At 39.1% G+C, this 24,902-nt stretch overlaps 1 protein-coding gene across 12 annotated transcripts in view; it reads left to right on the top strand.

Moving 5' to 3' along the window:
- ELAVL2 (ELAV like RNA binding protein 2) overlaps positions 1–24,902 on the top strand; it is a 140,211-nt gene that overhangs the window by 26,632 nt on the left and 88,677 nt on the right. The window contains exon 1 of one of the 12 annotated variants that reach the window (XM_019797144.2): positions 23,634–23,652. The exons of the other annotated variants lie outside the window; for them this stretch is intronic. The gene's annotated coding sequence lies outside the window, so the exon portion shown is untranslated. Of the gene's footprint in view, positions 1–23,633; positions 23,653–24,902 lie in introns of those variants that run through there. 12 annotated transcript variants of the gene reach the window in all.

The raw sequence follows: 24,902 nt of genomic DNA, 5'->3' as shown, positions 1-24,902 counted from the left end.
CAGGGTCCTTATTCAAGTCTCTCAGCCTCTCTATGCCTTATAGTTTCTACAAAATGAGAGTGATACCCATGAGGAAAGGTTGAGTGGGGTGCTGTAGTAAACTCTCAAAAACAGTAGCTATTTTCTTTTTTCTGTCCTGAATTGGAATTTTTTGGAAGACTGAAAATACTCCCTGATGTTGATGACGTTATTTTGGGAGAAAGTATTTGACTTTAAGTCTCTGTTTCTACAATATTTAGAATCCTTTGACTCTTTCATGAAGATCACATCTGTCCTCTGAACCATAGAGCTGTTGGACAACTAAGTTAAAGGCAAGGGCTTGGGTTAGATTTGTGGGAAGACATCTCACAGCTTTTGGGAAAGGAAAGAGAATGAAACACCAAAGAGCTTAGATTTCTCTTTTCAGTGATAAATAGAGCCCTTTCAGGATTTTCTAATTCTTTAATAGATTTTTGGCCCAATTGTGTGTCTCCTGTTTGGTGTAGTAGGTCTGTAAAGCAGCTTAGTCTAGCCAGAGGGGACTTGGGTGTGGTAAGGCAATTACGGGCTCTCAATAGATGAGGCATTAATTAGTGATCTGCATCCCTTTCAAACTAGGATGTTGGCTGCTGGGAGTAGCAGGGGTTACTATTAAGCATCAGTGACTAAGAATTAATCTTACTTAGCTGGAAATGGGGCTAGATATTGTAATTAGAGGTTCGAGGCACAGGGATCAGACTTGAAAATGTAGACCCTCAAAAAATATTTGTTTTCCCCACTCCCCATATTGTGGGGTGAAGGTAGAGTACAAAATCTTCTTTTGTGCTGGGGAAGACCTGGGTCCTAGTGCCGATTTGACTCTGAGGGTCTTAGGAAAGCTTGTCACTTCTCAGAGTCGGTGGTTTTTTATATCCAGAAATGTGGGATGGGATGTAAACATAGGGTTGCTTTTCTCCTTTAGCAATCTGATTTGGTGACGTGAGAACCAGGGAAAGGGTTGGATGCTGTTGCTGATGACTTTGTTTTCTGTCTAGGAGCAGTAGGTGAGAGTTAGGTATAACTTTTAAGTTTTGGGCTTTTTGTGGGCAGTTGTTTGGAGACATAGGTGAACATATTTAAATAAAAATGTTATGAGATTGTGTTAGGTTGTGTTAGGGTCTCTACTTTCAGATTATGCCTGTCATAATTGGATATTAATTAGCAATTCAGAAGGCCATTATGATAAGGGTTTTAATAGTTCTTCTGCCTTTCACTTTACATGACCACCACCTGGGAGAAAATTTTGTGCACATTTCAAGGAAGAAAATAATCAAGTTTTGGATTTAAGAACCTAATTGTTAAGTCTTGATTAAATGATGCCTATTAGGTTGTAATTATATCTATCCATAAAAAAGGGATGATAGCAGATTTCATTATGGGGTTTCCTAAAGCAGTCTTTTAAGATAATGAATTTTAATTACATGCGTGTGCCTGGGAACCATTTTAAGCCATTACGAGGGGAAAAATGGACAAGGCATATTGAAAAAGAAAGTGTTCACTTAGGTTTGTAGCTTTTAGCTTGTGCTTTGGAAGGATCAGAACAGAAAAAAAATCGGACTCCCCCCTCTCATCTCCCTTCCTCCACACATCTACGTCTACAAAGGCTCCTGAATCAAAATTCCTTCTTTTACATGAGATGTTACAATAACATTAATCAGATGGCAAAGGCATATGGCATAGAAGTGGTTGTATCAGCATCACCTGGAAGCGTTTTCTTTGTGCCGGGCACTGTTGTAAGCAATCTGCATTCTTTCTCTCAAGTTCTCAAACTCTGAGGTTGTAGGTAAGTCAAATTTCTCCCATTTTACAGACAAGAAACTGCTACACAGGGGAGTTTAAGTTACTGGCCCAAAGATACAGGAAATGGCAGAGCTAGAATTAGAAGGCATGCAGTATGGCTCCAGAGTGCACGATATTAACTGTATTAGAATTCTGTGTGCCCTGAGGCGCCTAAGCGGTGAGGTCGTTAAGTGTCTGCCTTCCGCTCAGGGCGTGATCCTGGCGGTCTGGGATCGAGCCCCACATGGAGCCCCACATCGGGCTCCTCTGCTGTGAGCCTGCTTCTTCTTCTCCCACTCCCCCTGCTTGTGTTCCCTCTCTCGCTGGCTGTCTCTCTGTCAAATAAATAAATAAAATCTTAAAAAAAAAAAAAGAAGAATTCTGTGTGCCCAGGTATTAGACCTCAATTGTGGACCAGGTTGGAGTACTGTTTTGCTTTTGTAATCTTTTTAGCATTGATTTTTATGAAAGATCTCCATGGATAAAAATAGAACTGTAAAATTTAGACACATCTGAGTTAGAACCTTGCACAGAAGAGACAACAGGTAAAGGACAGCTTTGGCTCTGCCCCTCCTGCCTGAAACCTTCAGCATCTCCCTATGGCCCACAGGACCGATTTCAAGGACTTTGGGGTACTCAGAGTTCTCCGTTTTTTCCCAAATGTAATGTCCACTTTCTGAACTAGTCAGAGGGTTTTTTTTCCCCCCTTGAACATGGTCAGTGAATTCTTAGCCCATACTTTTTGTTCATTCACACATATCATGGCAACCGTGAATCTTACACATGATGTCCTTTTCCATCTTCTCTCATCTTATCTTTGATTAGTTCTTTCATTATCCCCTCCTCCCCTGCAGCACCCTGATTTTTCAGTTTTCAATTCCTAATGCCTGGCATTCGGGGCTCATTTAAGTGTGTGTTATGTGAGATTTACCTTATACCATGAAGATGACTTACACATTTCTTAGTTTTTGTTTGTATTTATACTGCTCCTGCAGTGCATTAGGGACTTGGGGATCATGTGTTTACTTTGGGCTGCTTATGTTTTAAGATTGAATTTAATGATTTTTAGAAAATAGTTCTTTTGAAGTGCTTTTGTTGGCTATATTTTTGGAAAACACTTTTTTTTAAAAAACCAGAATGAAGGTTCACTGTTGGGTTTAAATAAAAGTAGGATTCATTCTTCTTTTTCTTTCCCCCTCAAATCTTTTTTTTTTTTTTTTTAAAGATTTTATTTATTTATTTGACAGAGACAGAGACAGCCAGCTAGAGAGGGAACACAAGCAGGGGGAGTGGGAGAGGAAGAAGCAGGCTCATAGCAGAGAAGCCTGATGTGGGGCTCGATCCCATAACACCGGGATCACGCCCTGAGCCGAAGGCAGACGCTTAACCACTGCGCCACCCAGGCGCGCCCCCCCCTTCAAATCTTAAACTGTTGAAATCCTATTGTTAGCAGCTCAGGCCTGGCCTCAGCTGGGCAGATAGTATTCATTGTACAGATCAGGACACTGAAGCATAAAGGTTAGGTTAATTCAACCTTTGTCCGCTTAGCTAAATTAGCTGCCATGTCCTTCTTGTGAGTTCCATGTCAACTAGCTTTGCTTTCCATCATCCCATTCCTCATCTTTTATGGATTGCTGTCTATCAAATGCAACCTTATTATTGGCCATGAGGAGAATGGGGTCCGAGTGGATAAGCAAACCTAAATTCATTTCCTCTATTGTATTCCATAATGATATTGAGTCAGTAGGGCAACCTATACAAAGGACTTAGGGAAGTGCAGTTCTCATAATATGTTTCTAATATTTGGGATATTCTTTGTTTTAAAGAGACTGAATTATAGAACTTTGATTAAATACCTTCTTGTCCAGGGAACCAAATCTGTACATAGATTTGATAATGATAGTGTCATGGCTCCCTGTAAAGATGGTAAATTCTGAATAACTTATTTATAGAAAAACCATTGCCTTACTGAGGTAAATTACAGATCTTTGGACCATAATAACTATATAGTGGAATTAGAATCTGGCAACTTTGTGGGTTTACTGTTAGAGTGTGAAACTGTTTTTGCCTTTTGGCAGTATTTTGCTTTCATCAAGATGATCCCAGCTTTCATTAAGATTTCATCTAATTGAAAAGATTGGTTTTTGAGTAGGTGAGAGTCCTTTCATGTAATGTCTCAAAAGGACAGAGTATGGGTCAAATCACTCTTCAAATGGATGGTAATTGTGAGGAAGAGGCTTTTAAAATGGAGATAGCAAGTTACCCAGAGCTTATTGGAACTAAGAGCTTTTATATGTAATACGTTTCCACATTTGTAAATCACTGAAACTGTAATAACCCAGTGAAATCCTGAGACCAGAGTTAGGCTTTCACTTTTATCACCCTTCTTACACCAGTCTTGTTTTGGGCACTCCTTCTGTGGTGGGACCTAGAAAGTTCATCTTTCTTCCTTAGGTTGCTGAAGTATTTTACTCTTCCTAGTTGTAAAATTAAGACTAGTAGAAAATCCAAGGACCAAAATGAGTAGACTTCCTTTGTATGATATTCCACAATCTGGGGCCAGAGGGCGGGGAATATCGAGACGACGTAAGTCTTTTAAGCATCCATGTAAAAGCCTTTTCCTCAGTCTGTAAAGAGGTGGTAACACTACAGGGCAGGTTGTGAAGAGGAGTCCATATTAAAAACTATTGCTTAGCTCTTGGAAATACTTTCCTGGAAATGCTAAATAATACATCAGCTTTCAGAGAAGAGATACTTTACCATTAAACAGCTCTTGCTTTTGTGTCAGCTTTATAATGAACAAAGTTCTTTCTTAAATACATGGAAACTTGAGATTTAAAAATTTTTTGAGTATAGTTGATACACAATGTTATATTAGTTACAGGTGTACGATGTAGTGATTCAACATCCCTATCCCTTATGCTGTGCTCACCACAAGTGTAGTGACCATCTGCCACCATACAGTGCTATTCCAGTATCACTGACTATATTCCCTATGCTGTGCCTTTTATTCCCATGACTTATTTATTCCATAACTGGAAGCCTGTATCTCCCCCTCCCCTTCACTGATTTTGCCCATGCCCCTCTTCCCTTGGCAGCCATCAGTTTATTCTCTGTATTTATAGGTCTGATTCTGCTTTTTGTTTATTCATTCATTTTTTTAGATTTCACATATGAGTGAAATCATATGATACTTGCTTTCTCAGTTTGATTTATTTCACTTAGCATAAATACTCTCTTAAGTCCATCCGTGTTTTTACAAATGGCAATATCTCATTCATTCTTTTTTTTATGGCTGTGCAATATGCAATCTTGAGATTTTAAAGTCTGTTTTCATATAGGCAATTTAAAATTTCTTTGTAAAATGTTCTGTGTTTTATAAGTGTCCCATTCTTTTTGGGGTCGTTTTATGTGCTGCATTATATGAGATTTACCTTATAACATGAAGATGACTTACACATTTCTTAGACTATGGACATATTGTCCAGTACTTAAAATTCGGTCTTTTCAGTGTCTTACATAGTCAGTCACTGGTGGGATCTTGGACTCTTTCAGACTCTTTATATAAAATATAAACAAATTACTCTCCTTAATTATGAGCCTCTTCTATCCATGAATGTAGGGGATTAATTTGTTTTTTAGGTTTCTTGGCTTTGAAAATATTGCCTAAAAATGTGTCTTAATGTCTAAAAAACAATAATGCCATTTTATTCCTGTAGTTATTTTGATAGTTGTTGATTTGTAGGGTGTGTGTGCAGGTGTTTTCTATGTGTGTGTATGTGTGTGTAAGAGGGCAATTTTGGTTAAAGAGAAGTATTAATCTTTTTAGTTTTAGTTTTCTAGGAGCTACATACACCTACCATATGTAGTCCTGGCTCTCTGCTTATCATTGTAATGTAGAGGGTGGAAACATTAATGCTTACTTTGCCCTTTTTTATTTTTATTCCATTGGTCAGGAAATCTTCCCGGGTTGTAGAGATCCATGCCAAGTGGTTGGTGTACTGACTGAAAAGATAAGGTTGCATTTAACCACATGAATTTTAGAAAGATTTTCCTAAACACAAGGGATTGATTGTACAAACCTTGTGTAATTTTAACAGTCTGGTTTAACTAATGTAATTATTTGATCTGAAAGGGTTGGCATTTTGGAATTATCAAATTATAGGAATTTTTAAAACTGAAAAAGTTTCTCATTAAGCAGTGAATTTGAGAAAGGGGGTTATCTATCCAGTATGGGTTAGAATATATCTTTTCATCTCTTAAAAAATTGTTGTCCTCAGAAGCTTTTAAGAACTCTGGCAGGACAGCTTGCCTTTTCTCCTGCAAGGGGCCTGCTGTACATGTGTTTAACAGCCAAGCTGTTTTAGAAAGTGGGTGGTTCTTTTCCCCTTTTGATGGGAAGCTGATGGCCTAGCCCTCTTGGGCACTTGGTGTTCTGAGAAACAAGAAAATGTAAAACAGTCACTGAAGTCCTTGAATGTTATACTATCAGTTTCCTTCTGATTCCTGGACCTGATTGTAGATCTGCTTGGTATTATTTCCCTGTCTTTTCACCCTTAAGTTAGAATGGGAAAGATAAGCTCATTAAGCGGTCTGTGCGCTGTTGGTGTGCTAGTCACTGACAGTGGAGTATCTCGGAGTGGTACTGACTACAGTCCATTTCTATTTAGTTTGGAGCAGTAGTGCTAAGGCTGTATTTAAGTCTCTACTTGGGTTAGGTCTTCACATAAAAATGACGACATACAGGTGAAGTCGTTATTGCTGGGGTCTTAAAGGTGTCTGTATGATATAGTGCATGCTAAGTTGCCAGGAAAGAGCTCTTGGAGTATTGTTTTTAAAGGAAAGGAGGGCTTTGAAGGTGAGTGAAGTTTTATAGGTGATGAACGAGTGTGTGAATGGGAACTAGGGAGGAGAGGATGTCAAGTGGAGAAAATAGCAGATATGAAAGTATGGAGGTGAAAGTCCAGTGAGTGGGACATAGGCTGTTTTGGGGGCATACACAATTAAGAGCCAGGCTTTCAATTTGTGGAAACCTTTGTATATTACTATTTTTTTTGTCACCCACATGATGAAAATCAGTAAGGATCTAGTGTAGGTTATAAAGTCAGTCATGTCCTCAAAAAAAGAGGTTGAAAAGGCTTGTGAAATTCTTTGAGGGATTGCTAGGGGAGGGGATCACTGAGAATTTGGAAAATCTGAACGTCTCCATTAGTTACAAGTTTTGTTGTTGGAATATAGGTGGTGGCTTTAGAAATAAAGTGGATTTAAGGAGAGAACTGTTTGAACTCTGAGATCAGGTCTTTTGGTGTCTCCTGGTCTCTCTAGACCTTATGCAGTGCTTAGGATAAAATTTTAGGGAGAGGTGAAAACTTTCTGAATTTCATTTATGTATGATCTCCCCCATTTCCTATTTACATGGAGCTGAAATTTTCCTGTGCTGTGTAAGTTAAACATCAGTGACTCAAAGTAGAGCATATAGTCTGTTTCCATGTACCTGTTTTCTGGGGCCAGTTGAAGCCCTCGTGGATTTTCTCCTTCCTTCTCTCAAGCCAGGAATAGTCTGGACATATTATGGAATTTGTGACTGTTTCCTATTTCTTTTTTAGTAGATGGTACCATCTTTCAGCTCTCATATAAGAACTTGGCATGATGCCTTGGTGGGGCTAAATGCTTATTTGAATAAAATGTACAGCAGAGCAGCATTTGGAAGTACAAGGTTTTCCCGTGGCTCCTTGTGATTGTACAGTGTGTTTCAGTAACTTCTGTCTTCTTCTAGCCATCATTTAGAAAGAGGAAATAGAGCAGAGAAGGCATTCTAAGTTTTTACAACAGAGAGAATAAAAAAGAAGGAAATGGTTGAAAATGCAAGAGAGATTCATGGGATGGCTATGGGTCATCTTGACCTTGTACAGGATTTTGCCTGGGAAGCTGGGAGGGCACATCATGATAAGTATTTAGAAAATGAAAAGACCCTTGAATGTGGTGTGTATGTATGTGATTGGTGGTATTGGAGCAGGTAATAGAATGGGATCCTCTTGGGAAGTTGAAGCTAGCTGGATTGGTGTGAAGCCTAAGTGACTGGGGGGAGATAGGAAACAACGTATATGGCGCTAAAGGCTTGCCCTTGTGTCACGGGAATTGGAAGATGAAGGGTGGATGTTGGTGGTAGTGCAGGGAAAATGAATGGTTGTGAATTCTAAAGTAAGGATGTATAGTTCAGTGGATCTCTACCCAAGGTTTGAATCCCAGAAGTCTCTGAAGGTTGGATGGCAGTGTCAGGAAGGAAGCAGTAACTGAGACTGAGAATTGGTTTGGGGACGGTATCAGTCTCCTGGGGTTACCGTAATAATACTGCAGACTGGGTTGCTTAGCTAAAGAAATGTGTTTTCTCACATTGTGGGGGCTCGAAGTCCAGAGTCAAGGTGCTGGCAGGGTTGGTTTCTGGTAAGGCCTCTCTCTCTAGCTTGCACCTGCGTTCTCACAGTGTCCTCAGTTGGCCTTCATTTGTGCATGCTCCTGGTGAACCTTCCTCCTTGTATTTGGGTCCTGTTCAATTAGGGACCTACCCTTATGACCTCATTAAATGAAATTACTTTCTTAAAGGCCCTGTCCTCAAATACAGTCACATTGTGGGTTAGGACTTTAATCTGGATTTTGGGAAACACATCCAGCCCACAACAGAGGTAAAGGTATTTAATTCCTTCAGGGATGAAGAGAAATTAGTCTTTCTTCTGCATTTCTGATGTATAGTTTTCCTTTTTTCAGTGCAGAAGAGAAATGCTGTCTGATTTTTACAACTGGTCAAAGGCTCCTTGCTCTACCCCAGGGATTAGACATTTCCAACTTGGTGATTTCTTTTTCTTCCCTCTTTACCCTGTACGACAGCTTCTGACCAACTCTGCCTTTGCAAGCTGGGTTTTGACAATTGATATACAATTGATTTCTTCTCTCATCTCTTCAATTTTATAGTTTGACCTTTGTTACAAACTGCTTTTAAAGGCACTGTGCTTATGCTTTAAAAGCCACTTAAACAGAACATATATTTAAAAGACACGATGCTTTTCGCCGTGGGTGTCAAGAGGGTCTTGGCAGTGTTTTCCCTGAATGTCTGCTGAAGTGTGCAGCTCTGAGACCCTGTGGGCCCCTTTACTTGGAGAACATCAAGAAGTCAAGTGTTCATCATGGAGCCTGTGTTGTGTTGGAAATGTTAAGAGATGTAAGCTTTGTGGTATTTTTTATTCCTTTTGCTTTGTGTACTTACCCAGAGCACATGTCTGCAAGTCACAACTTCTTAATGAGGCTCTGATTTTCAAACTTAAAGGGAAGATTAGCAGTGAAACCCTAATATAGAAAATGTAAAGTCAGAGCTTTGGGATAAACAGCTATCACCTAGCTACATTAGCTACTCAGTTTATACGTATTGGCTGCAACTAAACTCTTGCTTTCCTGTCTCATCGGGTAGTTGTCAGAGATTCAGACCTTTTGAATTTCCTCTTTTGGGGGGGAACACAGTGAGATTTTTAGCTTTCTTTAGGCTGAGGTTTATTAGGTATTTGAGATGGAGTTATAAGAATGGGATGGAGCCTGAAATGGGTTTTATCCCATTTCCTTCAGCCAGATTTTTTAGTGTTGGCCTCGTTTTGTTTGAAAGTGAACTCCCAGAACAACTGATAGGCCTCTAGTTTATCTATCCTAAATAGAAAGGCCATTCCAAAGCCAAACCTGTATTTTTCCTTTACCTGTGCAGGTACAGAATGGGGAAGGGGAGGTGTGGGTCTCTGAGAATGTGGATTACAGTGGTTTGGTGAAAATACCCACTGTTCTTCCATCTAAGCAAGAGTACTTCAGTGTATTTAGTGCCTTCTCCTGTCCTTTTTTGCCACAAAAGTTTTGTCAATTTCAGGAGTCGTCCTCTGATCTCTCCCTGCTATTCATTATAATAGTTAGATCTATTTTGTTTCTAGTACAAAGCAAGAGAAAAGCTGTAGGACCCTTCATTTCTTTTAGAGTGGTTCTTTAGCCAAAGAATGATTTAGGAGAAAATTTCTCATTTGCTGAAAGGCTTTTTTCCCCTCCTTACCAGCAACTGCCATTTTATGTGTCTTAATGGGCTATCTAAGCATTATAGCTGTTTTCTCTTTGAAAACTGGTTTCAGGAAATAGAAATTAATGTAATTACTTCACTCTAGGTACATTCCCCTCCTTCCCTCCTCCCCCCAAGCTCTGAGAGCCCCACCTCTCTACAGTCAAGAGAGGGTTAAAAAGAACACAGAGCTCTTTTAAAAACAGCTTCAGGGGTGCCTGGGTGGCTCAGTCAGTTGGGCATCTAACTCTTGATTTCTGCTCAGGTCATGATCTCAAGGTCATGGGATTGAGCTCTGACTTTCAGGCTCTGTGCTCAGTGTGGAGTCAGCCTGAGATTCTTCCCCACTTCTGCCCCTCCTCACCAAGATCTCTCTCTCTCAAATAAATAAATCTTAAAAAAAAAACCCCTTCAAATATCTTTTTCTCATTTGTAAGGTATACTTAATAAAGTCTTTTTTTTTTTTTTAAGATTTTATTTTTATTTTATTTGACAGAGATAGAGACAGCCAGCGAGAGAGGGAACACAAGCAGGGGGAGTGGGAGAGGAAGAAGCAGGCTCATAGCAGAAAAGCCTGATGTGGGGCTCAATCCCACAACGCTGGGATCACGCCCTGAGCCGAAGGCAGACGCTTAACTGCTGTGCCACCCAGGCGCCCCAGTAAAGTCTTGAAAGATATAAGAAGTTTACTCCTTTTCTGACTGTACTTTTTTCCTATGTTGACTTCGCCTCCTCTTTCTAAGAACATTTATTTTCTTGGGGAAGGAGAGACCCCAACCATCAACTCGGGTTTCCATCATAATGACTGGACGTAATAGCTTTTATGATATAACAAATTATTCAGGGAGCAATTTCTTGCCATTCAGAGTGTGAGTTTAAAGATTACTTAGCTAAAGGATTACCTACTTAAGTGTGTGGGAAATCATCTTAAGGCAAAATAAGGTATGGGAAAATGACAGTTAAATAGGAAATCTTACAGCCTACCAAAGCTTTATCATTTGGCAGACTTCAAATTTTAAGTTGTGTGGTTATTTTGACCAATAATTGAAGGTTTAACCAATCTTCTTACTAAATTTGTTTCCTACATACTACGTGGCCCCAAGAATTCATGTGAGGACAGAGTATTGTTTAATATAATTTTGTATATAAGTTTATATATAAATTACATATATATATGACTTAAGATATAAATTTTTACCAAATATTTATGAAATGAAAAGCTCTTCTGGGTTTGGGAGGTATATTCCATCTTACATTTAGAAAGAATTTCCTTTTTTTTCCCCCCCATGGCTGCATCTACCTCTGGATACTGGACTGGACAGATTTGGAGAGTATTTGAAAATAGAAACTGAATAGGCAGGTCTATTCTACATTTACTGAAACTTTAAAACTCTCAAGACCATCTACAGCTGTAGTGGTAAGAAGGGAAAAATTGAGGTATTGTTTTTCTTATGTTGCCATCTATTAAAAGATAGAAGCTCTGCGTCTGTTTTCTTTTATTTGAGTTATTTCATGTATTCCTTCCAATAAGTGAGCAAGATGATGTGATATTTTCTCCATTCTCTAAATGAGAAATCAAGGCACAGAATGGGGGATGTTGGGAAGGGTCACCACAGAGCTCATGGTTGAAACTACTACACTCTGTGACTCAGCAAGCCCTGCTCTTTATCTGTCATTTCCTTTATTTCATATTTCTGCCTGTTGACTTTATTTTTTTTTATTTTTTAAAGATTTTATTTGAGAGAGAGCAAGCACGAGTGGGGGTGGGGGAAAGGGGCAGAGGAAAGTAGGAGAAGCAGACTCCCCAGTGAGCAGGGATCCTGACGTGGGGGCTCAATCCCAGGACTCTGGGATCATGACCTCAGCTGAAGGCAGATGCTTAACTGACTGAACCATCCAGGTGCCCCTGCCCGTTGACTTTAGATTAGTCAACTGTTACGAATTTTAGGAAGCCAAAGAAGAAATAAATATCCCTTTTGTTACGTAAGTTATAAAAATTATTTTGTGCCCCCTTTTTACCTGCAGTCTTTACGGTACAAATCTCCTGGCCTGTGCTTTGTGCTCTCAGCAAAAAGATTCCAGTCGACTTTCTTTGCCATTTTAGTCACTGCTCTGGTGAGACTTTTCCCAGGACATGTTCTTGCCTGGCTCTGCCTCTGCAACTTTACTGATGCTCACAGTCAGTTCCGCCTAAAAGCTGGATGCCTTCCTCCATCTCTGATGATTTGACTCCTACTTGTTCTGCCTGACCCAGCTGATATTCCACTTGTTTTATGAAGGTCTTTGCAGTGGCTCTCAACTTTGGCTGCACATTAGCATCAAATGGGGTGCTTTAAAAAATATCAGGGTCTGGTGTCTTACAAGAGATTCTTATTGAGTCGGTCTGGGGTGAAGCTAAGCACTGGCTATTTTAACTGCTTTCCTGATGTGGTGCGAAGAGCATGTGCTTTACAGCCTGATAGACCTGGATTTGCAAGTTTTGTAGTTCTGGGCAAGTTAATCTTTCTAAAGCTCATTTCTGCATCTGCAAAACAGGGCTAAAATGACCCATTTCCTTGTTTGTAGGATCACATGGGGATACTGCCCCTTAAAGGGTCTAGCATACTGCCTGGCATACCCTCAGTTAAACTAGTAATAGCTATTGTCTTTTTCACCCCATCCAACATCCAGTGGTTTTTTTTTTCCTTTTCCGAATGCCTATATTCTTTCTTGCATTTGCCATTTATTTATTGCCTATCCTGTGTGTTTGAATTTTTCTTTACCATTAAAATTTGTTTACAGGTCAATGATATTTTATTCCATACCTTTTATGTCTTTATTAGACATGAAAAACTTCAAAGAAAAATAGATACATAGCATCAGTCTTTTTTTCCAGCTTCAAGGGGAGGGATTTACACAAGGCATGGATGGATACTAAGAGATAGGAATATTGGGGGACATCGTAAAATTCTTCTGACCACACAGATTTTATGATTTTATTTTCGTTATGGATTATAAATTTCCTCATTTTTGGTGTTTAAAAAATCACATTTAACGCTTTAAAGCTTATTTCAAAGACTGCAATTTAAGGTCTGAATTAAGATACCAACTAATTTGTTACTGTTGTTTACATTTTCCTGGTATACTTTTCTCCCCTTTTTAAAAATTTATAGCCTTTTTGAGATATTTTGACAAATATTTTATAAGATATTTTAAAAATGATTTCTACAAGTTCAATATTTTAATAAATTTGACATATTTATACGTGTCTCTAATTTGTAGCATATTGTTTGGTTTTGTTTTTTGGGGGGGTGCAGTAGAGGGGGGCAAAGGGGGAGAGAGAGAATCTTAAGCAGGCTCCATGTCCAGCATGGAGCCCAGCGTGGGGCTCAGTCTCAGGACCCTGAGATCATGATCTGAGCCAAAATAAAGAGTCTGTTACTTAATGGACTGAGTCACCTAGGTGCCCCCATATTGCTGGGTTTTATTTGTAAGTTAAGCAGATTCTTTCTACTTATAAAAGAGTTTAATCCATTTTGAGTTCTTTACATAACAGATTTAAGTTTTAGTTTTGTCCCATATTTTATGTTATGTTTTTTGGTTGTTGCTACTTTTAAATCTCTTGTTTGGTATTTCTTCTGTGTGTGTGTGTGTGTGTGTGTGTGAGAGAGAGAGAGAGAGAGAGAGATGTGTGTTTTTGTGTTTCTTTACTATGAGAAGCTTATATTCCTATTATGATTAAGATGACTATAACTTTTTGTAATGTATTTATTCCTCGAAACTTTGTAGCAAATCTGTTGAGTCCCAACTGTGAGAAAATATGAAATTTGTTCATTTGTATTTCCTCCTATACCCTCATTTCCCATATTTTAAAACAAAATTTATTATTGAAGTATAATTGACCTACATTGTTATATTAGTTTCAGGTGTACAACATATTAATTCAAAAATTTTTTTTGAAGAAAAGTAAACCGGGACTTGTGGGTATTGTTCTAAAATTTCAATGGCTTAGTTTTTTTTAAAGGCTTTCTTTTGTTTTTCTCTTGCCATTAAAGACTGTGTTATTGAAGGCACTTCAAGTTTCCTGCTAATATTTTGTTTTGATGGGGCGCCTGGGTGGCGCAGTCATTAAGCGTCTGCCCTCCGCTCAGGGCGTGATCCCAGCGTTATGGGATGGAGCCCCACATCAGGCTCCTCCGCTATGAGCCTGCTTCTTCCTCTCCCACTCCCCCTGCTTGTGTTCCCTCTCTCGCTGGCTGTCTCTCTCTCTGTCAAATAAATAAATAAAATCTTAAAAAATTTTTTTTTTGTTTTGAACACGTCTTAGTTTTTTGTCTTAATAGGTTGCTAGTCCTGTCCTTACCTGAAGTTTAGTTTTTCCCCCCAAGCTTGCTTATAGCTTCAAGGTGACTTTTTGAGTGAAATATTCTATCTCCAGTGATAAAGGGCAGATCACGTCAGTTGAAAGGGATAACTGTCTTTCTATTTTTAAAAGATGGATTTTCTTAAAANTTTTTTTAAAAAAAAAAAAAAAGATGGATTTTCATTGAACCCCCCCCCCCCCTTTTTTTTTTTTGGAGACTAAAAGACCTCAAAACTCCTGTTATTCTGATATGTCAGTTTACCTTGCATTTGTCATTTTAGTAGCCCAGGTCCATGTACATTTCTAAATCATTCATGTCTTATAAATCTTGGTTGGAAACAAGCATCCTTCTGAATTTCTTGTCTAGAATAGTCTGAACTGTATAGCATGTCTCAGTATAAATTAGATCTTTATTGCTTACATCATTTTGGTAAAATTAGGTATCAGGGTTTTAATTTTCTTAAAGTTCACCTTGACTTTCCTGGTATATAATAGATTTGTGTTTTTAAACTACTTTTCCTTTTCTATGTTACTTTTTTTTTTATTAGTGCACATGATGTGGGCTTTCACGGCAATTCTTCCGGAAGGTGACTTTTCTTCAGTAACAGAGATAAATGCCCTGGTACAGACACAAATGTTTCTGATGTCCTTGGGAAGACTTAAAAATCTCTCAACTTCAGCTAGCCTGGGACGGTTAGTGTCCGAAATAGAGCATAGCATCAGTGAAGACCAGCCAGGCTTGCTTTTTCCAGTAGATCAATCAGCATTCTGGGAGAATTCCCTTTCAGGGTGATTTTATCTGGTGACCTTCAGAACACAAAGGTCTGGAATTCTTAGTTAGGTCACTGTTTCTTCGAGACTATAAATTAAGTGAGAGGTTGAGATAAGTCTTCTTCAAGTCAGACCCAGAGTCCCATCAACTCTGTGCAGAGTTCCAGAAACTGATTTCACTGTTTTTCCCATTGTGTGTCCTTTCCAGGTTGAATGTATTATTTTGCTCAGGGTAAACCTGGTCATAGGCTTTAGAAGTACCTCTTTAACAGGTTGACCTTGAGCAGCTGCTAATTGGCAGAATAGGTTTGGGTTTCTGTGCTATAGACGATTAGTGCTTGTAGTGGGAGTTTTGGGTTAACCAGATATGAGACAGTGAGGGTTGAGTTATAGCGGCTCCAATTTAAAGGGCATTTTCCCTTTTGTTACATTCCTTTCCACACTGTCCTTAAAAAATGATCATGTAGGATTTGGAAAATATGTGATTAAAAATTAATGTTTCCTTTTTTACTACATTTGACATTTTAGGACAGCTATAATAGCTTACAAGATTGTGAGTCCCTTTTTTTGTCCAAAATTAAATTAATCAAAATTCTCAGTTTATAATATACTTTGGTCTATGTGTGGATCTTGTTTTGCTGTTGAATTATACTCGGTTGTGTGAGTTTATGACCATTTATTTATCTTCATGTCTTCAGCTTTCTGTTTATCTTCCTTGATAAGCACTGGAGTTGTTTTAATTGTTTTTCTCTGATGAACCTTACTGCTGTGAACTCCTTAAGTGGCTCCCCACATTCCCCCTTACTCTCTCTAAAAGTTGTTCCTTAATGTTTGTATTTCTCAGGCAAGTACAATAAAATATAAAAGTGTATGTGGGGGAGGGGGTTTGATAGGTTTGCCAGGGGAAGTCATTTAAGAAAATCTGACAGACTCACCATTATCAAATATCATTTCCTGGATGCTTAGACACCCAAAAGTTGGAAGCATGTAATTTCAGAAGATAAATTGAATATATTATTTCACTTTAGGAAAAACTCACTACATTTTTTATTTTGTCCGGAACCAGAGAAGATTATTCTACAATGTCTGGTGAAGTGCTTGACACTTAGGCCCAAATCTGCTTATTTTCCCTACAGATGTTAAGTGTTCCTTAAACATTTTTAATCTGTTGAACTCTGGTTTCCCAAATGAATTTTCTGATTAAAAAGCTAACGGGCAGTGTGGAATAATGAGAATTAATAGGCTGGCGCTCCCCTGCAGCCCCTGCTTAGTTCAGCAGCCCTGAACCAATCTTTGGCCTTCATATCCTTCATTTGAAAAAAGGAATGGTTGAGCTGGATGGGTTTCAAGTTCTCTCCAGGTCCTTAAGGTTCCCTAACGGTACAGTTCTGCTGACAGGGCTTCCACATTCTGCATGTGACTGTTACCCTAGGATGAGATTCCTCAGGACACAGGTTATGTCTTATTCACCATCCCAACTCCCCCTCTACCCTGAGCATCTTGCATGTTGCATGGCACCATCCTCTCCTTTGAAAGACCAAGTGTTAACATATATCTAATGTGTTTCATATCTCTAGGTCTCGGTTTAAATGTCACTTCTCTAGAGAGCACTTTTCTGATCACCTTTCCTATTTTACACCCATAGATTTTTATTTTCTTTTCATGGCATGCATTGCCGTTTTCAATAATAATTTCATCCTGCTTCTTTTATATCTTTCGATCTCTAAGTTCCCTTCTCTGAGTGCCTGTTTTGTGGACTCTTGTGGCAGACATTTATTAAGTGGTTGAATCCCTGTGTCTTATCCCGTGATTGTCATATGACAATGGATAGCCTCTGGTCCATATGTCCTTTCTGTTCTTTAAACCTTTCTGATTTTTTTTTCTCTGTCATCCAGATATAATCCCTCCTTCTCACACTTACCAGATTGTGTCCTGTGCTGTGGTTCTGCATGCATTCTGTTCTTTGCTAGACACTAAATGGGAACTCCTTAACTGAGTCATCTTGAGTATCCAGCACAGTGCCCTGAATGTTATAGGATTTGCATATTAGAATGAATGTGAATGTCTTTGTCCTTCAAATGTGTTGATGCTTGAGACACATCTATTTTTTTCTGTGTCCTTTTAGTTGTGATTTAAGCCTTTTTGGAAAGCTCCATCTCAAAGGATCTCTTATGCCTTTTTTTCAGTAATCTCCTTGTTTTCCGGTTGGTGCATGGCCCCTTTGTAGTTGTCCTCAGTTGTACGGGTTGTCACGCTGTCTGAAGTTATATGTGTTTCTTCCGTGTATCTTACTTAATTTTGCTTGCGGTCGCTTCATGGAAGTAGCTCTGGATTGTAAGCTGAGATCTTACTGTCTTCTGTGCTTTGAGCATGTATGTTCGCTTAGGCTATTTTTATTTGAGCAGTAAAGTTTTACCAGATGAGGTAGGGATAATTCTGCCCAAGTGGATCATCTGTGATAGGGTTGATTCCATGCTCCAGAGAATACCTTTTACAAGTAGTGGAACAAAATTCCAGATATTTCCTGCCCTTTTGAAGTATGAGTTTGTTGGATGCATTAAAAATGTGATGGGCTCTCTCTTTCTCTCTCTAGGCAAATATTTAGTATCTTCAGATATTTGAGGACCCAGCTAACCTCTCAAATTGGGAGACGGGATGAGGGCCTGATGAGAAGCTAGTAGGGAAGGGGCACCTGGGTGGCTCAGTCGGTTAAGCAACTGCCTTCAGCTCAGGTCAGGATCCCAGAGTCCTGGGATTGAGGCCCGCATCCCGCTCCCTGCTCAGTAGGGGTGTCTGCTTCTCCCCCTCCGTTTGCTTATGCTTTCTCTCTCCCTCACTCCCTCTCCTTCAAATAAATAAATAAAATCTTTAAAAAAAAAAAAGCTAGGAGGGAAGTAAAGGGCTGTTATGATAGGTACAAGACTATCAAGGACATTTGGTCTCCTCCCTGCTCTTCCTCCTAGTCCCCCACCCTGGCCCCCACCTGCCACCTTCACCTTTGGAATTTTGGGTTTCTACCTTCATTTATGCTTTTCCCTTGTATCCGAGCTGTTTGGTAGGATTGTAAGTAGTTTCTTTATCAGTAAATTCATGTAGGATTGCTTGATCAGCAGACTATACCAGGAAGTATGGGCTGTATAAGGTGGTTTTCTTGGTGTGGTGTGGTACATACTAATCATCATTAGGCTTAATTTTAGTTCATACATCTAGCTTCTCAAAATGGCCTAATCTCTTTTATGTTTTCAAGAATGCTAAGCATTTAATATTAATTTCAGGCTACTGTCAATTTGTTGACCATGTTAGGACCTTGTGTTAAACCCTGTGCTAGGGTTTAACATCTGCAAGCAGATGCCTACTGTGTACTTGAATTATGAATTATCGCAGGGTATCTGTAGTGTGTGGTTCTTAAATTGGCACCTGAATCAGTATCTGCTTAAACTTTTTTATGTTATACAGACTACTCAAGTATTCTGTCTGCTGTGGTGGTTTAAATATTTGGTACTTGGAATGTGGTATGTAAGAGTTATTGGTCTGCTTACAGGTAAGTTTAAGATAGAAAATGACCTTTTTTTGTTTGTTTTTTTGAGTGAGTGAGTGAGGAAAGCACAGCCAGCCTTGGCCATATGCAGGAGTGTATGTTTATCTTTGTTAATTTGAATTTTCTAAGTTATACTGATTGTGACAGCTTGACCTTAGCATAAATTAGAAATGTGCTGGTAGAAGAAAGTGGGAGCAGAAAACTGTTCTCAAGGTTAGTGTCTTAGTATTTTCATAAGCCATTCTTTTACCTATTGTTTAGCTTCTTATAAAAGCCCTGTTTTTAATAAGCAGAGTGGGAAAAATCTATATTTCATAGATAAGGGAAGTTACTGAGGTTAAAATATGTCAAAGATCAATAAGACTAAGGAGAATAATTAGGAGTGGTATCCAACTTCTTTACTTCATGTAGGCTTTTACTTTTATTCTCCTGTTTCCATAGCCTCTCATCCTGTCTATAAGAGGAGCACCCGAGGAGATAGTTGTCCTCGAGGTCACTTCCCAGCCCTGACTTTGGTTGACGTGAAGTGTAAACCCCATCATATCTCCGCCACATGCAATGTAGTACTGAGACTTTTCTTTTCTTGACCTTGATTTACCTGGCCATCTCTTAACTTTTCTGAAGAATTGAACTGAAGCCTTCATTTTTTTTTTTTTAAAGATTTATTTATTTATTCAACAGAGATAGGGACAGCCAGTGAGAGACGGAACACAAGCAAGGAGAGTGGGAGAGGAAGAAGCAGGCTCATAGCGGAAGAGCTTGATGTGGGGCTCGATCCCACAATGCTGGGATCACGCCCTGAGCCGAAGGCAGACGCTCAACCGCTGTGCCACCCAGGCGCCCCTTTTAATACAGATGGATGCATTTTATTCTGATATTTTGGAAATGGGAAATCGTAGCTATACTTGGAACCTGCTGTATATTCTACATGATAATTTTGATTTGAATTTAGACTGATCCAGTGCATTTATTTCTGTAACCTTGGTCCTTAATTAAGAATATAATAAGGGGTGCCTGGGTGGCTTGGTTGGTTGGGCATCCAACTCTTGGTTTTGGCTCAGATCCTGATCTAATGGGTTGTGTGGGATCAAGCCCCATGTCAGGCTCCCTGCTCAGTGGGAGTCTGCTTAGATATTCTCTCCCTCTGCCCCTACCCCCCAAATACATAAATATTAAAAAAAATATATAATAAGAATCTTGGTGTGGGCCAATATAATTAACGATGTGAGCTAAGGGGTGTACCATACCTCTTATCTGATATTCATGTATTCTAGAGTGTAACTCTTACAAGGTCATAGTACATTGACCAAAAATACCACGAGATAGTGATTATACAAAGACCCATAATACTCAGTACTTACAACTGTTGTAAAATTGGAGGAATTTAGTATGTGGAAAGCGGTTTGTCCAAATTTATTAGGCTGAAAAACCTATCGTGAGGGTTAATAACAATTAGGTGTCAAGGGGAGAACTAAATACTTGGCAGTGTTTATTCTTAAATGAGAATTTCAGATTCCAAGTTCAGTAAGGTCTCTGTTTTTGGACCACTTTGTTTTGGAAGCTCATATACGAGATTAGTAAACAAATATAAAATAATTATTTTAATGCACTACTGCTGTTTAATGCCAAATATTGGTCTGTTTGCAGTTCATGTTTGGTAATACAGCCCTCAGAGAAGAAAATCGACCCAAATTCCACCTGCAAAATAGCCAGTATTCTCTGCCCATTTAGGGACTCATACCTCCTTCCCTCACAATAGTTTAGACTGAAGTTCATGAGGATTTTTTTTTTTTAAAGACTTTATTTATTTATTTGACAGAGAGACAGCCAGCGAGAGAGGGAACACAAGCAGGGGGAGTGGGAGAGGGAGAAGCAGGCTCCCAGCAGAGGAGCCTGATGTGGGGCTCGATCCCAGAATGCCGGGATCACACCCTGAGCCAAAGGCAGACGCTTAACGACTGCACCACCCAGGCGCCCCGTGAGGATTTTTTTTTTTTAAAGGAAAATTACCATGGCTTCTGGTGTAAAAAAAAAAGAAAGAAAGAAAGAAAGAAAAAATCAATAGCATTAAAGTAATAGTCTGCAACCTTAAAGATTTGCAGTTGATGGAGAATAATTTAATGTGCCCTATAAAACTCTCAATTTTGGAGTTCCTCTGGCTTTTTATTTTTAGCTGTGGCTTTTTTAGTTAACAAGAAGAGGTGAAAAGTATAGTTTCTCCTGGTCTTTGTCTGGAATTACTGAAACTTACAATGCTCAAAGATTTCTCAGTTCAGGAGGTTCTTGGGATACCATTATTCTATCATTGGGTGGTGCTGTCCCTTGCTCTTTGTTTAGACCTCTATTTCTAGAGAATTGGAAAGAATGGTTAGTTAATTACCTCAGGATTTTAACCAAATTGTAATTGCTCTGATATTGCCAAATGGACCTAGGGAGTTTTTGCAGTGCTTTGAAAACTTACACCAGAAACAAAATAGCGACTTCAGGGCCATGGAAGAATGCATTCAGCCCACCCTCTAGTGGTTCATTCCATCAGCCACCTCTCCATTTGCATGCTCACCCTGCAGTAGAGTGGCCAGTCTTCAGGCTTTCTACTCTCCTTGCTCTCAAAGACTTTCTGCAGGCTCAGGGATCTCCTCTGTCCCATGGCCTGACTGTTCTCCTGGTTTGAAGCAGTTTTTTTAAGCAGTGTTATTTGGGTAAGCTGAGGGCCACAAGGAAGACCTTTTCTTTATACTTCTTTTCTGTCCCTATTTACCCTCTGTTCTACCTCGAAAATACAATTTGTGGTATGCCATTGGTAGTTTTTAGAGAGTTTGACCTTCACATTTGTTTATATTAATTCAAGGGCTTCTGGTATAATGAAGGTGATTTTTATATTTTTGTGTGTTTGCTCCCTCCTACTCCCACTATAAAGCACTCAGTGTGCCTCTCTTTCCTTCTTTCTGGTATTAAGATATTTATTTAGGTCTGAATTAACTTTCTCCTTAGCTTGCAGAATGGAGAGGATATACTTACGATTATTATTATTATTATTATTACTATTATTTTTTGTGGACAAGGTGGCTTTCTAGTTAGTCCCAATGTACGGTAGTGTAACATGCCAAAATGGATCTCATTTTAGAGTGTCTTGCATATATGTGGTAGACATATTGGGATGTATAGTAACACAGTCATGATGGTTTTTGTTTTTGCCTTATTTTTTGTTATCCTCATTCCTTTGCTATGTTTCATTCTATGTTATGCTCATTTCATAGGCAATTAGGTTTGAAATGGAAGATTCTGTGTTTAGATAAACATGATATGCCAAAATTAGTTAATTCACCCCACTCTGTACCTCTGTGCCATATCTACAGTGAAGTTGGCAAGCATTTTGCACTAAGGATCTCGTTGTTTCTGTTCCCCCACCCAGGTGCCAATACTCTGGTCTTCCTGAACCTCTCTACTACCGCTGTAGAAAAGCTGTGCACCCTTCAGCGTGTTTGACCTTCAGGCTATGATGTTGTTTTACTTGAGGTCCAGCCTTTGCAGAAACCAGGCAAAGGAGTAAAGCTGGTGTTGGGAGAACTGCAGAGAACATGCTCCTTTTAAAAGGGCAGCCTGTTGGCTAATAGCTCTTTGGGAATGTGGCCTCTGTTGCCAATCTCTGTCTCTCTTTAAGAGAAGCTAGGATTTTTTTCTTTTTTTTTTTAAACTGTGAAATAGCTAAATTGGTAAAGTTTTAAGTGTTAGACATTACTAATTTAAAAAAAAAAGACATTAGATAAACCAAATAACATATGTTTGCAGACTAAACCTGCCCTCTGGTTTCCAGTTGTGACTTTAGGCTGCAGATAGTAAGGAGCATCATTGCCTAACAGCTTTTCCCATCTATCTCTTGGTTTTCCTTCAAGAGGCATGTGCGTGATCATATGTAGTTACTCATGACTATTTTTACTCATGACTATTTTTTGGCACCTTTCCTTATTCTTCCTTTCAGGTGTGATCCTGCAACCCCTTTTCCACTTTGTGCATGAATTATTTAAACAAAGTCCATTGTTATCTTTGCACTTTATTTTTGGTTTTATTAACTGTGGGCATGTATGCGAGTGCATAATACTTGAATCAGGAAGACTTTGACTCCCTCTATTCTTACACCCTTCAGCTCCTCCTCGGTCCAGCTTTTCTTCCATTCTGGTCGGAGGCACCGTTGGGTCTTGTTCACCATGCCTTTAGGTATATGATGGGCTTCATACCACGAAGGACGTCAAAAGTGGTCACCTGGCTGCTGCTATTTCTGTTAGCCATGTTGAGTAGGTCTTGATTAATGTGCAGGCAACGTTGATGGATAAATAAGAGGATTTATTTGTGTGCTGCAGTTTGGTCAGTTCTTAATATAGGAAGCCAACTGTCTTTAGTTTCAGCAAGTCAAAATACGGGTTTTTTTTCAGTTTAGGACAAGAAGTTACTTTAGCCAAATACCATTGTGTCTTGGCCAGTGATGCATAGTAATTGTTCTTTCTTGACCTGATGGCAGTGAAATTTGTTCTAATGAGTGTTCTAATGCGATGTAAGATTTTCGGCAGTCTTAATTTACTACTTCTGCTTCTACCTCGATGATTCTCTTCCCGCTTCTTGCTTTCCATCTTCTTGAAATAGAAAATGAAAAATAGTATCCTGATTCCTCAGCTTAGTTCCAAGGACTGCAGTCCCCAAGCATTTGTTGTGAATCCTGGGCTTTAGCCCAACATAAGATGGTTTCAAGAAGCATGCTTGGGTGGGGCTAAGGGTATATAGTAAAATTATATTTCTGAACCGTTCTACTTCCCATGTAATGATGATTCTCAACCAGAGAGACTGGCAGTCAAAATCAAGTTAAGGTACTCTAAAATATGTCTAAGAAAGAGTGTACTTGTGTAGATCTCTGCCCTTTTTTTTTTCTTCCAGAAAAAGAGTAAAAAATTTGGGGTCATGGCCTCAAGAATGGCTTGAGGATTCCCTTCACCCCCCCCTTTTTTTTTTCAAGTTCATCTGAGATTAAAGTAGTAAATAATAGTAAAACTTTCTTTCCTTGTAGGCTGATCTGAAAAGAGGTTGTAGTCCAGACTGCTCTGGACTAGCATATTGCCTGTTACATAGTAGGTAGGTACTTTTCTGCAAGTCTTGCTAACAGTAATTTACATGTAAAAGTCGGCTGAGAAAGTTCTCTTAAAGGAACTTGCTCTTTTGTATGGGAAAAAGTTATAGCAAGAAATGAGTATGAAGAAGCTCTTAGCAATCCTAAAGCAGAAAAACTTCAGCTTGTGTTTCTTTGTAATTTTAAATTTTCATAATGAGGCAGAAATACAGTTTAATGTTTAATTGAGATAGCTGTGCACAATCTCCTATTACTCTCTAGCATTTTAAACATTAGGAAAATGCTTCATTTTTGCTCAAATATGTGTCTAAGTTCAGGTGTTTAAGTTAGAGGTGGTAGTTTCCATGGCAGTGACTTTGCCCTTGTATCTTTTTCTTAGCACAGTGTTTAGCATAGGTCATTCAGAGAGACTGTTATTCCTGGCTGTGGATTCTTAAAAGACTGACTTGCAAGTCTTTGACTCCTCTGGGTGCAGGTGTGTTTTGGAGAAGCTCCACGAGAGGTGGGATATGAGTAGGATTTGTGCACTTTGTTTTTCCAGCGTCTAGCACAGTGTGCTTGTCATGCCCTGTAAATCAGAGATGTTGCTTTTCTGGCTCTGGGTGTTTACTTCTCTCCCTGATACTATTCTATATACCAGAACTTGGCTGGGCTGGGGGAGAGAGGTATTATCTTGTGGTATGCTCTTGGTTTTTCACAATAGTGGTAAGGCTAGCTTATTTTAAACTGTGATGTGCTCACAGTTTACTCTTACTCCCTGAGGCTTCGGTTGTTCTAACAAAGGCTTGTACTTCGAATTAAAAAAAAAAATGCAGATTCAACTTGAAGCTTTAGCTTATAAGAGCTAGTAGTTGTATCTGGAAAGGGATATGTATGTGTGTGTTGGTTGTGGACCATGACAGCCTGCTGCAAGTCTACCTTCCTCTTTATTAACAGTCTGCGGTGACCTTAACTGGCTCCTCAAGGTATATAGAGTTGCATTGGAAAGTTTCTGCTTCGCAGGGAATGTAAAACCACATGAAAATTTCCCATAAATTCATGGGATTTTTTTTTTTAACTCATCATCTTGAATTGCACTTGATGACATTGATGTTCTGTCTTTTTATGGATCTCTGTTCACATTTATTGCTGAGGAGGTAAAGGTGAGTATATGGGCTAATAGAAGCACACAGGAGTATTTGGCCCAACTCAGCAGTTTACAGAAAGCTTCCTGGAGACTTTGTGCCTCCTTTTTGTGTGCTGACGATGTTTCCAT

The sequence above is a fragment of the Ailuropoda melanoleuca genome, chromosome 7 (assembly GCF_002007445.2).
Source record: "Ailuropoda melanoleuca isolate Jingjing chromosome 7, ASM200744v2, whole genome shotgun sequence".
NCBI lineage: Eukaryota > Metazoa > Chordata > Mammalia > Carnivora > Ursidae > Ailuropoda > Ailuropoda melanoleuca.
Note: the sequence above shows the minus strand (reverse complement) of the source record. Positions and strands in the feature narration are given on the sequence as shown.